Raw genomic sequence first — 17845 nt, 5'->3', positions numbered from 1 at the left:
CGCGCTGCGTTGCTGCGTTACCGCGTCGAGACGAGCAATTTATCAACGGATGCATCTTACACACGGCGCGTTGCGACGCGCGCATTTCGCATTTACCATACGTGTCATCGTATTTGCCGCGTATTTACTACATTGTAAGCCGACGGTAGCTGGCGCGCTTTAATTCACCGCCGTCACCTGCCGGTAATCCGTGTTCGACATCCGTTATTCTCGCTGCGTGCGTTTCATCCGCGAGAATCTCGGCGCGTATTTGACAAAAAAACGTTCTCGCGAGCTACGAGCTACGATCGCATGAATTGCGCAAGTGCTTTGTAAAACGATTCATCTCGCAAAAATAGTTCATCTGCATTTTAGTGTCCGTTTCGCATTGAAATTATTCTTCTTCTTTTTCTTCTTCTTATTATTATAGGACCATGTCCTGTTTTTCCTGTTTTTTTTCCGTGAAATTATTCGTGATATAGAAACAGAATAGGTATAGATATAATAGAAAATTCCTTATTAAATAAAATAAAGACTTGTAAATTAGAGATAATAAAAGCTTTAAACATATTATCTTGTGAAATAATACTTTTATCAGGAAAGTTGTAGTCGAATACACAAAAGTTCAACTTTTACTAGAAGGTAATTGATAAGATCGATGATCGCGACGCGGCAATCGTGAGTGTGTTTGCCTTCAAAATGTTTTTTGTTTATTTGTCGAGTAGAATTTATTACGCTTACTACGATATTCTCAAGGTGAGAAGAGATCGGCTAATTTCGGCGGTTAAGTAATATGATCGATGCACAATTTTATCGAAGTGAAAAAAAAGTGTGACTTGGTAATAATTTCATTAAATTCATAAATTCGTTAAATATATTGTGCGTATGAAAAGAACCGGTTGATACGAAATATGTTTATTAATTATTAATCCCATGTTGTTGAATGTCCAAAAAATCGATCATATTCGTATATGTAATCGAGATTTTGAATTCTCTTTTTAATAAATAAATTAGAACGATAGTTCCTATTTCAATTTCGAAAAATGTCAAATGCAAATCAAAGCTGCGTTTTTCTCACTTGCAAACCAATTGCGGCAGCAATCGCAGAAAAGTAACGCTCTGGAATTCCAGTCGAATGTCCATTTACGCACGCACATGCACTCACGCGCAATTACTCTCGAGCATAAGCGGGCCGCATGATATACCCGGAATAGATCAAGACGAGTGGAGATTGGGTACATATCGCGGCAGGTATGCCGCGAATTCGAGGTGTGGCACTATATATGGTCGCCTATCTTCCTCCGTCTCTCACGAGAGAAAATTTACTCCTCCTCCTTTGGCTTTCGTCGTCTACCTACTCGAGAAAAGTAGTATTGTAAGGAGGCAATTAGACTCGCATGCAGATTCATCGATGGCGTACGCCACTGTCTCCATTCCTGACATTCTCGTCGCTCTCATCTCCTCCAAGCGACGCGATCGAACGACTTTGAACGAAATCTCGAGCGAACGGGAATTTATTCTCACCCGCGATAATGCGAGTTCTGGTTACGATAAACTCTTCTCACTTGAGAAAAGAGTTAAAAATAAGGATTTTTAAAGAATGTTTATTTATATGTAGAAATTTGTTATTTATATATTAAGTTTGTTTATTTTTATTAAAACTTGTTATTAAATTGCAAATTAACGTAACTATCACCAACTATGTCTCATGCATTACGTATAGCTTATTTTAAAGATAAAAGCAATTGAGATTCGGTCTGTTTAACTAATATTTGTATTAATACCGATATAAAATGTACGAGATGTGACTGAATGCATTATATTCAACAATTTGATCTGGACTACATAACTTATTCTTAATAAAAAAAAACCGCGCGTGACAAATTATATACCTATACGACGAGAAAACGAGCGGAAGCTAATGCGAAGTAGTAATTGCATAATGAAGGAAATCAGAATTACCTCATTCCGAGGACGGCACGTATATCGTGATATGCACATCGTCATTTGCATTCACTTAAGCGCCGATGCTTTTTGCACGTGGCCTTTGCGCGCACTATCAGCAAAGAGTACAAAGTCGTGTATATATATATGTTACACATGGAGTAGTACTGGATATTAATTGGCGTGATTCGACGTGTTAACAGTTTTTCCTTCGGTATAATATAAAATGTTCCCGCGTTACATAAACTGCGCCATTATATCGTGTACGACCCTCGGCGGTGCAGGTGCGAAATAAAGAACGCGGCACAATAGCCGAAAACGCATGTGGCAAGCATGGAGAGGAAGACCCGGGACACGAGGGGATGTTAGAAGACTTGAGGAACATGTCGCTCTCACGATCATGAAGCAAATGTACATTTCGCATAATATAACAGCGATGAATCATCAGCTTTATACCCCGCGTGTAGTTTAAGTATCCTTAAACATTTTATAATTTGTGACGAAGTTGCTACAACCTGAAGGAATAAAGTAAATTTTTTAAAATTGCATGTAATAAAATAAAGCCGTTTATATGATAAAAGCTTCAAAAAGCCGCGCGCGCGTTCTTTTATTTTAATCTTTCTCTCATTCACCTTTTTATCATTTATAGATAAATCTTTTATATATATAATTACTTGACAAACATTTGTCTTTATTATTAACAACAACAATAATATCAATATCATTACTAGCAATTACAACATCTCAATATATCTGTGATTTTATGCAATCGAGTAAAAAGAACCATGCGGTTCGCGCAATGACGTGGAATTTATCGGTTTCGTGGTAGATCGAAAGTGAAAACGTATTTTCATATAGTGGGTGCGCAGAGCGAGTGCACAGAAACGCACATGTCCACGTCCGGGAAATCCTATAACGAGGCTCGTATTACGGACGCCCTTTCATGTACTGCATTCGTCGATGAGTATGAGTATGCATGTATATACATTCGAGAGGGTGTGTATACGGAAAGATACAAACGAAAAATGTGAAACGTCGAGAGAGGAAAAGCAGGACGTACTCGTATTACAGGGGAGACCTACAGGACTCTCCACGAATAGTCATTATAGCGTCGCGTGACACCAGAAACAATTCTTACTGGCGATTAAAAAGTATGATTAAATTTTACAAATAAATCACATTTCATACTCATTTGTCTTTAAGACAAAGAATGCAAAGAGAAAAAAAATTGATTAATTAATTTATCTATTGATATAACGCTCAACAAATTATTTTCGCAAATTTTATTTAAAGAAAATATTAAATAAGGATTAATTAAAATTATTTTTGTGATTAATTTGCTCCCTCTGTCGTAGAGAATTTATTATTTTTTGGGGAAGACTGTGAGTTAAGTATTATTTTAAATAAATGTGAATAGGAAGTATTTTAGCATAATGCAAAGAATGTTAAAACCGCAAAAAAATTTATCGCAAAAAACTGAACGTATATAAAGTGCAATATTAATCCCTGACATTTCTTCATATAGTTTTAATGACTTTTTAAATCTAATTATATATGCATGGTAGTTCAACTTTTATCATAAGTTATTCCAATTAAGTTGGTATTTCACCTTTTTGTGCCACACACATAATTCTTATTAAGAACATTATTCTGATAATCATTATTCAGATATTGATTTTATAACAATTTACTTATACTATATTATTAGATAGATGTTTCTTTATAACAACAATTATAATGAAGAAGTATATAATAATATAACAACTTTTTACTGCGTCCGAATAAATAACTAGATTCACTCTTCACATAAAAAGGCGCAAAAAAAATCTCCAATAATACTGCGACACCTAATCAGGAAAAAAGCATTTTATAGCACAAATATGTAAATATTAAAAAAGTTGTCCGTATGTGTATAATGTGAATGATTAAGTCATACAACTTAAGAAAGCGAAAATAGTGATATAAAAAATTATAAAGATAGATTAGAGAGAGGATATTTCAAAAAACATACTTTTTTAAAAAAAAACATAGTAAACAACATGACATTGCTTTATGTGCTGTTTACATGTTTGCATTTATTTAAGCATATAAATTACATTTGATAAACATGAGTTTTCCAAAAAAATTGCTTGTGTGTACGTATGATAAGTTTATCGTAAACAATCTACTCAAAATATTGGGCAAAACTAAATTGGTCATCCCGCGAATATAATTGCGGCGAAGCATGCTATGCCGTCGGTTACTTTTGAAATGCGTTGTAATGGTTTCGGAGCGCGGTAACGAAGGCATACACTGCCGTAGGGTAAGCATTTCGTTTGTGCCGAAAATAAACATCCTGGCACAGCCACTTCTTTTCACGACCCCTCCGACAAGGAAATTCATCTTGCTTTCTTGGGGTAAATTCTCAGAACGTTAGAATTTGCACAAGCTGTACTGCGAAATAAGATGGCAATCTCTCTCTCTCTTTCTCTCTCTCTCTCTTGGACAGTCGAATTTGCTAAGAGGTTACTCGTTTATTTAGCAACAACTTTCTGCTTTGTGAAATTAATAAAATTCTAACAATAAGTGAAATATGCATTCTTATGTATGCATCATCATTGAAATTCATGACCCTTCTCCTGGAATAATTTCAAAATTTAACATTGACAATTATTATTGATATAAAAGTTTGTTATCAATAATAAATAGAAAAAGTAATTTAGTATGATTCAGACATAGATCAAAATGAAATGTATGGTCGAATTATTCGAATAGCTTCATATAGAAACGTTTGAGTTTCAAATTTAAATAGCTTATGTAGTTTGAACGGAATTAATTGCATTGGATCCAATACGTTAAGTTCCAATGGAACTATTCCAACGGATGAAATTTATGGTAAAATCGTTTAAATTATTCACTATGCCAGTATATAAATTAGATTATTTTGTAGAAAATTACAAATAAATAAGCAATTATATTTCTTTTCTCACAATATACAGAACGTAGCGTTGGATCTTTTCAAGAAACGCGAAGAAGGCTTGAAATTCGAAGAGCACTCTGAAAGATACATTTAAACTATTTGAGTTCCGGCTTGAAATTCGAATTGCTTGATTAATTTAGGACCATTTCGACCAAGCTCCGATTAACTTAATCGTTGATTAGTCCATTGGAAATAACCAATCACATTTGTCAATTTGCTTCATGAATAAATCCGATTGGTCATTTCCAATGGACTAATCAACGATTAAGTTAATCGAGGCTTGGTCGGAGTGGCCCTTTGAGAGAGTATCTCCTAGGAATAAAAATTGCCGATTTATCTAACTAATCTATAACATATCAATAGCTAGATGAGCACAATACAAAATGGAGGTCCATAGGATATAGTGTCGCGTTATAAATTATTAACTAAATATAAAGAAATCCAACTTCATCGCCCAGCAGCATCACGGAATAAATGCTAAGTCAGCGAACGCATCCGGCACCGAGAATAGTGGCATTGTGCTCGCCATTACGTCGCACCGGCTTAAAAGCATATGAAAGTATGCTCACGTATACCTGGGACCCATGAAGCAAATCTTGGAACCATTAATAATATTGCCGGCGCAATTATCGGGCCAGCTGCCGCGTTTCCTTAGGGTCCCTTTTAGTTCGAAGCAGGTACCAACCAAGTTAGAACCTATTGCTCAACGAGTGCATGTGTGTACTATATGTATACCAGATACTACGTACTCTAGGCCTCTGGAACTCAGCCTGAAAGATATATATCTTCTTGTCTCATTGCGGTTGCCCGCCCTAATGTTGGAGAAAGCTAGCTAGAAGATGAGAGGCGGACTAGCGAAACTAACGCGTCTAGAGATCCACGTAGCAATCAGATATCTTTGATTTTGGGGAAAAAATATGACGATGAATATAGTGTATGCTACTGTGTTGTCTAATCGAACATTATCGACTGTTTAAAATATAAATTTATTTTATTTTAAAAAAAGCTTTTATGTATACTTTATTAATTATTAATGATAGACCTTGTATTAATTATTAATTCAACAAACAATTATTAATTAACTTTTTTCTGCAAATATGAACGAAGAGTTAAATTAAGAGTTAATATTGATACATTTGGAAATTAAAAAAAGTCGTATTTTTAGATGTATATGTATATATATTAAGTATAATGTATTCATATTTTTGATGATCCTCTTGTGTAAAAAATACATATTCTATTAACGAATAACTTTATTGCTTCTATGCTGAGGGAATCATTTCTATATAAAAAAATCCGCTGTGATAGCAAATAAAAATTAAAAAGCAATGCTGTGTTCAAAATTTAAAGAGATTGAGGAAAAATAACAAAATTTATAAAAAGTTTAAAATTAAATTAGAAAAAGTTTTTAATTAAGCTTAAGTTAGAATTTTTGACAGGTAAAATTGATGCTATGATTTCGGCATCTTAAGGTCTAATACAAAGTAGACTAGCAAGTCAAAGTCGACGATATTTGACCCCTTACCTGAAATTCTTTCATCAGGTAAGAATACATTTTCATGTAGCTAGTTTAGACAACAGGGTGGGTAGGAACGGAGAAGGTACAACCTATCACAAATAGATGTCCAATGAGGAAAAAGAATAAGTTTGAAAGGACCTGCCCCACGAGAAGAAGGATATCCAATAAGAAACGAGAAATCGAAATTCCATATGGACTTCCATGTGCACCTTCGAAAGATGCATAAAGCAAATCAATACAAGTATTAAGGAGAAAAGTACCAGATAGAATCAATCTAGTCGATTACAAAAGAAATAGCAGCTCCAATGGTAATCATATTTGTCTTTTAAATTTTTGATAATAATATCAATAATCAGATAATAATACCAATCAGTAATCAGTAATAATACCAATCATAATTCGTCGAAATTATCGCATTGAATTTTTTCATATTTTATACTAATATTGTTCGTGATAAATGCTGCACAAAGAAAATGTGAAAAACGGTTACGAAGTCTTAATTATGAAATCCTGAATTCCAACAATGGTCCGCGCATCGCAATCCCAATATGGGTCTATCGATTTATCTCGCGACTATAAACAATATTGGCATTTGCTAATTCAATGATTGAAATTAAATCATTCAAATAATGCCTGCCGCGCTGCAAATCACGCAACGCTATCACGTCCCTTCCACCACTTACGCCAGATTATAGTTCGATATCCGGCAGTCCCTCAACAACGGCTCGGCATATATCATCGGCAAAGTTTGCCCGCCGACAATTGCTCTCCTCTTCCACCAACCCCCCCCCCCCCTATCTCCGCCCCTCCCTCTCCCTCATCCTCACCATCGGACCGTGACGAATGTATGTACATCATCTCGCGGCCGCAATCTCGTGCCCGTCGATTCATTAATTAATCGCTGGACACACATATACAGAGACCGCGTGTTCGCGCACGGTGGCAATTACCGGCGCATTGTCGCGCATAAATCATTAGTAAACGCGTCGCTTCCATAATTCGGTTAATTTGCAGTGTTTTTGCCGACGCTAGGTGTCATGTAACGCGCCGCGACGTTTCCCCACCACGCGCGCTTTCTCTTATCTTAATTATCTTGTTTAGACCGGCCATAATTTGCGTTACAATGACGCGATTGATTGGCGTCATGCATCATTTCGGTGAGATGGTTCGCTGGTATTAACTGAATGAATTAAATTGGGCGCCTAAATAATTTATGTATAGCGAATGATTGTTGGAAACAAGTTGAATTAATAAATAGATGTGATTTTATCAAAATCTTTGTTAGCGATAACGTTTCGTGAGATTTCGAAATAATAAATTATTATTAGAGCGATGAAATGCATTGATGGCACTTTATCTAAATTGATGTACTGTAACTCGTCACTTTTATCATTTGTTGTGCGAAATAATAATATTTAATTAGCTAACTGAAAGATTATCGTCGGAAATAATTAATAATTATATAAAATGAGTAATCAGCGCAATGCAACATTTATGTTAATTCGGTGTTCGATTTTATAAAAATAATTTTCGATTCCAATATATACCGTGCCAATAATAAATGAATATATACGTATAATAAATATCACGATTATCTTTCGCTGTTGTTTAATAAATTTCAAACAAGGAAGTTGCTAAATTACATTTGCGGCTTAATTGAATCGCGCGAATGATAAAATCGATATCTTATCAGAGGTGATATAAGCACGTAGGGCTTAGAGTAACTAAATTCACCGCTTCCGTCATGTGATGTCCGAAAGAATTACATTTGAACAATTAAATTAAAGTTAACCAATGCTATTTATACTTAACGGAAATTAAATAATCGGAAAATCTGTCATTAAAATGTCAAGCGACGTTCCAACAATGGCAAAATTATAAGTTTGTTCCAGTTTGAGATGCATATATTTTGATAAATATAAAAATGCAAAAATTAATTATTAAGCTTTTATAAATCGAGGATGTTTCGAAGATGTAGTCTCATGTCAAAGACCCGAATAAACACTCATGTTTATGGATGGTTTGTCTTCATTTTCTGACCACACACTCTTGATAACAGCGGGATTAAATTCCGTACGTACGTGCGTCGATAATCTGAAGATAAAGCAATGCGCGACGCGACGAATACACACGCTTCAAATCGTTGGCCGCTCTCGTTTCTTATTGACGTATACTCCGGCGAATGTAGCGATTGGATTACAAATTGGTTGAGTTAACCCTCGTCAATGTAGGCGTCTTTGGAACTCACTTTTAAATTTACATGAATGTCACGACGCAAGCACGAAATTGCACGCGATATTGTTCTATGCTGTGTGAATTTGATACTGATAACGTGTCAAGGTACAGTAGAAAATACTTTCTTTGCTACACATAACTAATCACTGAGGTATGGTATATTTACAGTTTACATTTTTTGCTTGAAATGTAAGGTAAACTCGGGTAAGATGGCCATATACAGGAAAGATGGCAAACCTATGTTCTTTCAATCTAGCTCGCCATGAAACATCGAATGAACATGGGTTGGCCATCTTTCCTGTATGGCCATCTTACCCGAGTTTACCCTAAATGTTCTGCTGGAACATTGGATTTAAAAAAGACATCATTGAGAGCAAATATCTTGTACATTTAAATATTTTTTATAATTTATACAATGTATTAAAAAATTACTATAAACCTATTATTGTGTAATTAATATTTCTTCTGTACCTGATTATAATAATCCAGTTATCGCCGTTAATCATGTGTGCGAATATTTTTCAATTTCCATGTGATAAATATTTCACGGCAGATAAACAGCTAAACAGCATTTATTTTTCAAGTAAAGATGCTATCATGTTTTTTATCCTTCCAAAATTGCTCCTGTATTGTGCCGGCGCTTCCGTTATGTATAACCCCGCGGTATACACGCTCGTGCGAGCGTAATCTCAAAGAACGATTATTCCGACTCTCATACATAACGAACGTTCAGTCGTGACTATCAGCTTATCGCGACGCGTGTGAGTCAGTCATTAATAAAAGGGTGGCTATGCACACCGTGAAAAGCTTAGAGGCGAGGGTTCGTATCGATCAAATAACCATCGGCCGCCATGTGCGAAGACGCGGAACGGAGGGGTCTCGCTCCTTAACTAGCATCGCCGTGGTGATTTTCGCTAATTCTTTGGAACGTAATAATAAGCTCGCGAAATAAGTTTACGTTCTGTAAATAAGTCTGTAAATAAAATAATGAAGCAGCGCCTTGTTTCGTTTAAGGTAGTCGTCTCGTCAGGGCATGTATTAGATAAAGTTTTCGATTTTTGATTTTATATCAAATTATATGATCAGCTTTGCAGTCGATTTTTTCTGTGGCTCCTTACCGACTATTTACTCTAGAAAATCGATCTCGAAAATCACAAATTTTGCATTACTTCATACAGACGGCAAGAAAAAGAAGGCTCTATCACGGTTTCAATCACATATTTTCGCATTTTTCGATTAGATGAAGTGAGAAAAAACATTGTTTTTGTACATTAGATTTCGAAGAATCCGATGCAACCATAAAATATATAGTTTACCGGAGATTTCGCTGCTAATTTTTTAGTTTATTTTAGTAAAAATGCGGTAATCGAGCAGACATTTTTTGGTCGAGGTGAAGTTAGGAAGACTTGGCAACGCCGCTGGCTAATCACTGTAATTGCAGGTTATGAGGCTCGTCTTTCTTAGCCGACGTGGATAGTGATTGACACCCCTGTCATGCGTTTTGAAACCCTTTCTCAGTAATTGTCAAAATTCAATCGAAAAGGAGATGTAACCTCACTAGTAACCTTTCTCGACGACTCGCATGATCAGCTGATCAAAACGGAGTCAAATGAGAAAAATCACATAATTTGGAAAAAGTGACATACCTTAGTCACGTATGAAATTTTACACCATAATTCATAAAATTATTTTTCCCTTAGCAAAAATTGCCTGAAATATATTTCTGAACGTGAAAACCTACAAACAGTCACATGACTAGCACGTAGCGAGACGCCTACCTTAAATGAGAGTTGCACAAGAATTATAAACGTTATAGTATATTGTCGCACGATAGTCACGCGTGAGTTTATAAATGTTCAGCGATGCATTCTCGGAATGCTGTTAAACGGTATTAAAACTGACAGCACGAACGAACTGAAATTAAAGCAACAAAGTCAACGTCGTTATTCGAACTTTCAACTTAATGAGAGAATTCCGTATTCTGTAAAACGTGTGCCCATCATGTTATAACATTGTAATTCTCGCTCTACGGGATATCCTCTTTAAACGTACGTATAACATGAACGTACCTGGTGATCAACAAACGCGCCATGTTAACAAAAAAAAACAACAGAGGTATTACCCATGCAAAAAAGCAGGACGATAGAATAAATAAAGTAAGTGATACGCGCGTGATATAGTATAGATACGATGTTCAATCGCGTTCAGAAAAATGTTTTATTTTTTAACAAACGAGCTTGGGCATAAATGCGGGAATATAGCACGCTATGAAACTCGGGTCGATCCGTTTGACCCTCCCCCCGATATACGCGCATACATTACCGGATAATGCACGTGCGTACATTAATTACGCGTCGGATGAGCCGTGAGTTCTCTCTCCCATTCTCTCTCTCTCTCTCTCTCTCTTTCTCTCTCCGCCACTCTCTCTGCTTCTTTCTCTTTCCTTCCTTTTCCCTTTCCTTCTTCCTCGCGTCCAGGAAGCCGCGTATCGAATTTATCAAAAACACGACGGGAAGCCCGTGGGATGATAGAGACGAGGAGAAAGTGAACGCGACCAACGCGAAGCTCTCATGTATCTATGACGCCGAATGATGCTGCGTTTCTCGTTATTACGTTTAGAAATCGTGCTTTACTCCCACGGATTTCATTCCCGACAGATTAATCGACGGCGACAAGCGTTGTAATAGGGCGAAAGAGAAAGAGAGAAAGAGAGAGAAGGGACCGCGCACATTTGTCCGAGGTATCATATTTATAAATTCGCGTAACTCGCGCGACCGGTTTCGTATATTATCGGAGAGCCGTTTCCCGCATTGTAGATCAGCAATTCGGTATATACGAGTATACGAAGTATGACCGCAAACTATCGGTATAAGCTAGAAGAATGTATAAGGCTTTAACCCTCGCAATTGACCCAACTGCACGCGTGTAAATAATGTTGGCGTAACTGTTACGCAAAAGAATTAAAAAAGCAACAATGCCATTACAATTTGCATCGAATTACCAAGATTGAATAATATATCAGGCTCGATTGGAGTTATTAAATATCGCATGTGAATTTCTTTTTAGCGATATCGGATACAATGTGCAATGGCAGAAGAATTATCATATTTCGCGTGCGAGCACGGATGAAAATAATGTAGCTCAAGTAAACGAACAATTTGACGAGCTGCGCGTGTGATAAACGAGGTGTATATACTGTAATATATAAGTTATAAAAGGAAAACAGCCCAGTTCTAGAAAACCTCGTTTTGTTTGCGCACGCAATTTGCGTATGGAGCAAGTATAGCCTACTATTATTATCATGAGTAATAATAGCGCGATACAGCTGAACTGCAGCTGTTCGTCGATGTACGGAAACGCATATTCTGAAATGTAAATGTCGCAATGCAATTCTCGTGAATTGAATGTGGAAATCGTATTCGTCGCGCCTACCATAAAAGGCTGCTTATATGTATCAATTAAAATGCCACGTGTGTCTGGGGGATGCGCGAAATAGTCATCCATAAATTCTCAAAATTTTCGAATGCCAAATCGATCATCCGTACCCGTTAAACTCGTGATTGATAACAACTGTCATTTTGATGCGAAATTCTAGTATATTTTGACTGACACGCCGACACAGAAAGGCAAGTAATTAATTACGTAGAATGACAGTAGATGAATGAGATTGGAGAATTGAATAAGATTTTAAATAAAATTTGCACATTGCTTCATCCCTTTTATTAATTCTCCTGTGATTGTCTGATAGGAAACGTTCATATCGAATTATTATATTTTTCTCTAATGCAAATCTGTCTTAAGCTTAAGTCTTTAAGTTTTCTTATCTAGTCCAACAAATTCACGTGTTATTAATTATAATTATTTTTGCTTAATATAAATTGAGTGGAGTCCAGATAATTACCATTATTTGATAAATATGTATTGATATATATATATATATATATATATATATATTGTGACAATTGTATTAATCTTAAATAATAATTTACTACCATTGCTAATTATTATTATTAGAAATTATTAGTTGATTTTTGAAAACGTCCACTAAAAAGAGTTTGAGTCTGTTTTTTGCAATAAAAATCATGATATCAGAAATATGCGGTACGTGACGCATCATAAGATAATGTACGAATAGTCTCCGTTGAACTACGGTTTAGGTTTCTACACGAGTGTTCTACGTGTATTCGCATACGTGTGCGTGCGTACACATATATGACTGTCTTTCTGTCTGTGCTGCACAGGCCGATTTATTGATCACACGCGTCGCACGCAATACGACGAATATGCGTGCCTACCATATCGCAACCGTGTACGACGTCTGAAAAGTTTCTATGATTTCATGCACTGTAGTTATCTCTGATATGAATGCGAAGGCAAAGAAAGCTGCGTCGCTAATTGTAGTAAGTAAAAACAGTCAATATTATCACGAAACGAAGAAGCAATTAATAAACGTGGATATTAATTACTAAAGACTTTTGTCGAAACTTCAACAAACTTGCGAGATAAAAATTAATTCCAATTAATTTCATGTAAAAAATATTTCGAGATCAATATTTGCCACAAACTAGTATTCAATATACGGACAAACAAACAACATAAAAATTATAAGATAAAAATATGGCAAATATATTTATATAATATATTTATTTATGACCCTAGTAATAATATATGTTCCAATGATTTTAAGACGTTTTGCACTACAAAAATATTCTAATAATTAATACCGTTGCAGTACGTTATTATTTATAAATAAATATATAAAATATGAATATATTTGTAATGAATAACAAATATATAATGTATAAACATACCTGCCACGTTTAATTTAAGATTTTTATATTGTTTTTTATGTATTATGTTTTTCATGCTCGAATAATACTGAATAATAATTTATTGCAAATATTTATACTAAAAATAAAAGTATAATACATAATTTAAGTATAATAAAGATAAAATTTTATAATAATAGGAAATGCATTCATATATACACTCTATTGCAATTTAGGAACAATACTAAAGTCATTTCTTTAATCGCGTGTTTCTGGAATGGGTTTGCACAAGAAAGAAGTGTTTTCTTAAAATAAATTATTAAAAATTTCATAATCCAGTAGAAGCAATAGTACATTTTTTGCACAAAATATATTAAGAAGTAAATATATAAAAAATTTTTAGGGATTCAAACCTGATTCTATTAAAATTTAACATGCTCTTGCATGATTTGCATTTCTCAAAGACTGGGTATACAACGAATGGCAGTAAGAAATGGTTAGGTGCTTTGAAAGGTCGAATAAGCTACATTACATAAATAACATTCTAGTTTCCGTTAGATGTTTTTCCGTTAGATGGTAGTAAAAACTGTGCAAAGTAATGTAGCATAGCCATAGCGGTTGTCGTTATGAAATTATTTCATATTTTATCTCTTGTATAAGAATAACAACTCGTATTAATGTTGCAAAATAGAATGTAATTTTTTTGTACAATTTATTATTGTATAAATTATATAGTATTATATAACAACATAAAAACATAACATAGCAAATTAATACTTCAAAGCGTTCACGCGATTAATAATTGCATTATTTTCTTAATTTCAATATTGCGTAATAAATTCGTAACCAATATATTTAAAGAACAAATTATTCAAAAAACATTTCAGTATAGCAACTAATTTTTTTACAATATCAGCATGAGAAATTGCACAATACGTGATAAATTATATAAAACATTTATCTTCAAAATATATACCGGATGTTGCAAGCAATATTATAGACAAAGGTTGAATTAAGGTAAAGTATCTGCACGAAAACTAAAATTCAAAACTTCAATTTCTGATGCCTATTGTGTTATAATTCGCGATTCTAACTTCGCATAAATAATGTTAAAATAATAAATTACTCTTTAAGAAAATTATTTGGTTTATATTAGCCTTTCTTTTATTATTTATTATTAATTTATATTATTATTATTAGTTCACGTTCACATTTGCGTTAAAGGAAGAAAACATTTTCAGTTAATTTTTTTTTAACTTTTAGCAAGTAATAAATTCGAGATTAAGATATTTCGGCAGCAATTAATTTAAAGAATAGTTACGACATTAAGGTAACATTGCTAATTTATTATTATTAATCATTTTATTGTGCAGTTATGGTATTTAATATCAGTGCAGTCAAAGTCATTAAACATTTTGGATATTCGCTCAGAACATTTTAAAATAATTCAATAGTGATTAAATTTAAATCTGTTGCATTAATATTTTGTTATAAAGATATTTAAAATTATTTACAAAAGAAAAGTTTAACTCCGATGTGATGCAATCGCAGACATGTTAATAGTCGTAGAGATAAGTAGTTAATAAGTTAGTTAATCGATATAAAAAGACTGATACACTGAATGTCAAAGAGAACCGCGGATGAAAATCGTAAGACCAGGAAATCACTACAGGAAATTGCAACATTTCGTAAACAAGATGATTATTTGGCACGTAAAAATCGATCAGACGAGTGACAGTAATGTAAAATTATGATGACAACTCGAAAATGAGAAAAAGTTTGCAGCACGTGTAGCTATATTATCATTGTTCAACACATGATTTATCATCACTGGCCATCGATATACATATATTATAGATATATATTACAAAAAATAATAATGTCCTTGTTTCTGCAAAAACCCGAAATTGCATATGAGTCGACATTTTTCATTAATCGCGCTATCAATTAATCGATTGATCAATGATATTTCTTCAGCATCTTCTGATATAGGATGACAGAATTTTCTTAAAGCTTTGTAAATTAATTGTTGGACATATATTGCTGTTGACACATTAAACAATGTCTTAAATAAAATCTTGATAATAATCTTCTTAATAATGATTATCGAAAATAACATGATCACATATTGGAGTAATGAAATCTGACGAAATTGGAAAATCCATCTAGACATTGGTGCGTTTGGGAACAACTTTGCGTAAGGTGAGAATTTCGTAACAAAAGCCATTGGCAATTACTTTTCAGCATTAAATAACGTTGCAATTTTCCTTAATAATCAATCACTCCGAAAATATTAAGAAATAAGGTAAACAAAGCGATATGTTTTACGATCCGATTCAGTAATATTGGTAAGTTCATCGCAGAAGCACATGCGAGGGAAAAGGAAGAGATGTTTTCGAAATTTTTTCTGTATAGGATTTTGATTTAAATTAAATAGAAATTGTAGGTATATGTGTAATGAATTTTCAATAGCACTAGCAACCACGAACAATTCAGATTAAAAGATTGCAAAGAGACGATAAATTTCTTGTGCAAATGTATAACATAAATGATCTGATTACATGAAGCGTAATACATAATATGTCGCGTAATATACATAACTCGATATGAACACAGAGAGCAATCGCCAATTTGTGATACCTGGCAAAAATAAACTTACGGAAACCCTTGACCGCGCGCGCTGACAGATTGCCAAAAGGATAAATGTTTACTTGAACATGGCCGAGCGTGATAATCAACACCGCGAATTTCGACAAAATCATTACGCTTTATCCGCGTGATGCATTCCACATCCAAGAGAACGTTGCTAAATGCGCGAGAGTTGCGATATATATTTTTATTTGAGGAATCGTATTACTTCGCGACGAGTATTATACCGTTCACGTATCACAAAACACGTAAAGCTCAACTGTATTAAAAGCGCGCACGTCGAACAACGGCGCAATTAATGGCGTGGGGGCCGTGGTCGATCGTGCAATTAACTTTAACGAACGGGCGGCCTTGCGATTAAACTTAATTAGTATCGCAATAATAACTCGTTAATAATCAGAACCGTGTACAGAATCGTGACTCTGTGTATGCACTAACGTGCACGTGCACGAGTGTACATCATCGCTCCTCCAAGCCGCACGCAAGTGTCTTTTGTGGGCATGTGTGCGTGCACGTATGTGTGAGTGGTGTGTTCATGCGTGTTGGTTGTGAGTTTACAAGTGTCCGTGAAGTGGTCGTGTAGGTGAAGCTCATATTTACGCGACGACGATGATGACAAAGAGGAGAACGACGACGCTACACAATTTTAACGTAGGAAAAGTGGAGTACCCCTAATAGTTGTCACACGAAATCAAGAAGCGTCGACTAACAAGCACACATTGAACACCAAACAGAAGAAATCAGGGATTGGGGAAAAAAAAAAACCAATTGCACATATTTCCCTTCGATTTGCCCGAGTTTGTAAAATTAGAGTATAGGTAAAATTATAGTAACCAGTAGTGGATGATTACCTCCGTTCTGGAATCTTTGGTATCTGTGCGGTTTGTATTTTTCTCTGCGGTAGCTAGTCTCGCACCAGTGGTTGAAAATAATAATGAACGAAGAGTCCCTTCGTCCCGATATGGTGCGACATGTGTGGAATATGATTGGAGCGAAAGATGGGAATCCAGCGAACTGTGTTGCGAAACGAAGAGTCGGCGTCAACTGACAGGAGTCCAGGAGTGACGGGTAGGACGACCTCCGGGGCGAAGCTGTCAACGAAGCACAGAGTTCCTTTTCATTTTCTTCCCCGCCTCGCTCAGAGCACCACTAGTTCCGAAGCTTTTCTCTTCCTTGCGCGGCAACACTCGAATCGTCTCTTCCAGAAGCGCGACAATATACGAACCGCGAAGCCACGCGCGACGCTACGCGTGTTAAGGATCAATGAATCGCATTAAAACGCACGCGTACGTCGCTCTTTCTCGCCTATACGGTTGCACGCAGAGCGATGATTGTACGAGACCAGTACAACCGGAGTAACATAAGTAAAAAGATACACACTACCGTCCTTTTTTTTTTTTTTTTTCGTCACGAAGGATGTCACGAGTAAGGCGGATTTTATAAAGCACGAACCTGATTGCGGGACGGCCCGGCGAATTATGGCTATCTTTACGCTTTCGGCGTCTGCTGCTGCTCCCTCTACTGCTCATGCCCACACCTCCTCTCCTCGTCACCCCCCCCCCACCGTACACTCACTTTCCGTACTCTCATATGATCCCCACTCGGTACCATATCCCCACCACGGAATACCTACCATTAGGTCCGCGGCTTCCCCACCATCAGATGCGAATGAAAGAGAGGAGAGAAGGAGATCCAGAAAATCGTTGGCACCTTGCGTTGAAGCGACGCGCGATCATACTTTACGTCTTCCGGTTACGAGATTTTAGCGCGAGAATGATTTTTGGAACAGAC

At 35.6% G+C, this 17845-nt stretch overlaps 1 protein-coding gene across 8 annotated transcripts in view; it reads right to left on the bottom strand.

Annotated features, from left to right (window-relative positions):
* Positions 1-17573, bottom strand: part of LOC143902619 (protein abrupt) — a 90916-nt gene extending 73343 nt beyond the window's left edge. For 3 of the 8 annotated variants that reach the window (XM_077415689.1, XM_077415688.1, XM_077415690.1), the window contains exon 1: positions 16906-17573. The gene's annotated coding sequence lies outside the window, so the exon portion shown is untranslated. The remainder of the gene's footprint in view (positions 1-16905) is intronic. The other 5 variants (XM_077415694.1, XM_077415695.1, XM_077415691.1 and 2 more) reach the window with 4 other exon arrangements.
* Between the last annotated feature and the right edge of the window lie 272 nt (positions 17574-17845).

The sequence above is a fragment of the Temnothorax americanus genome, unplaced genomic scaffold, assembly GCF_048541705.1.
Source record: "Temnothorax americanus isolate GAGA-0224 unplaced genomic scaffold, ASM4854170v1 Scaffold4, whole genome shotgun sequence".
In the NCBI taxonomy this organism is placed as follows: Eukaryota; Metazoa; Arthropoda; class Insecta; order Hymenoptera; family Formicidae; genus Temnothorax; species Temnothorax americanus.
Note: the sequence above shows the minus strand (reverse complement) of the source record. Positions and strands in the feature narration are given on the sequence as shown.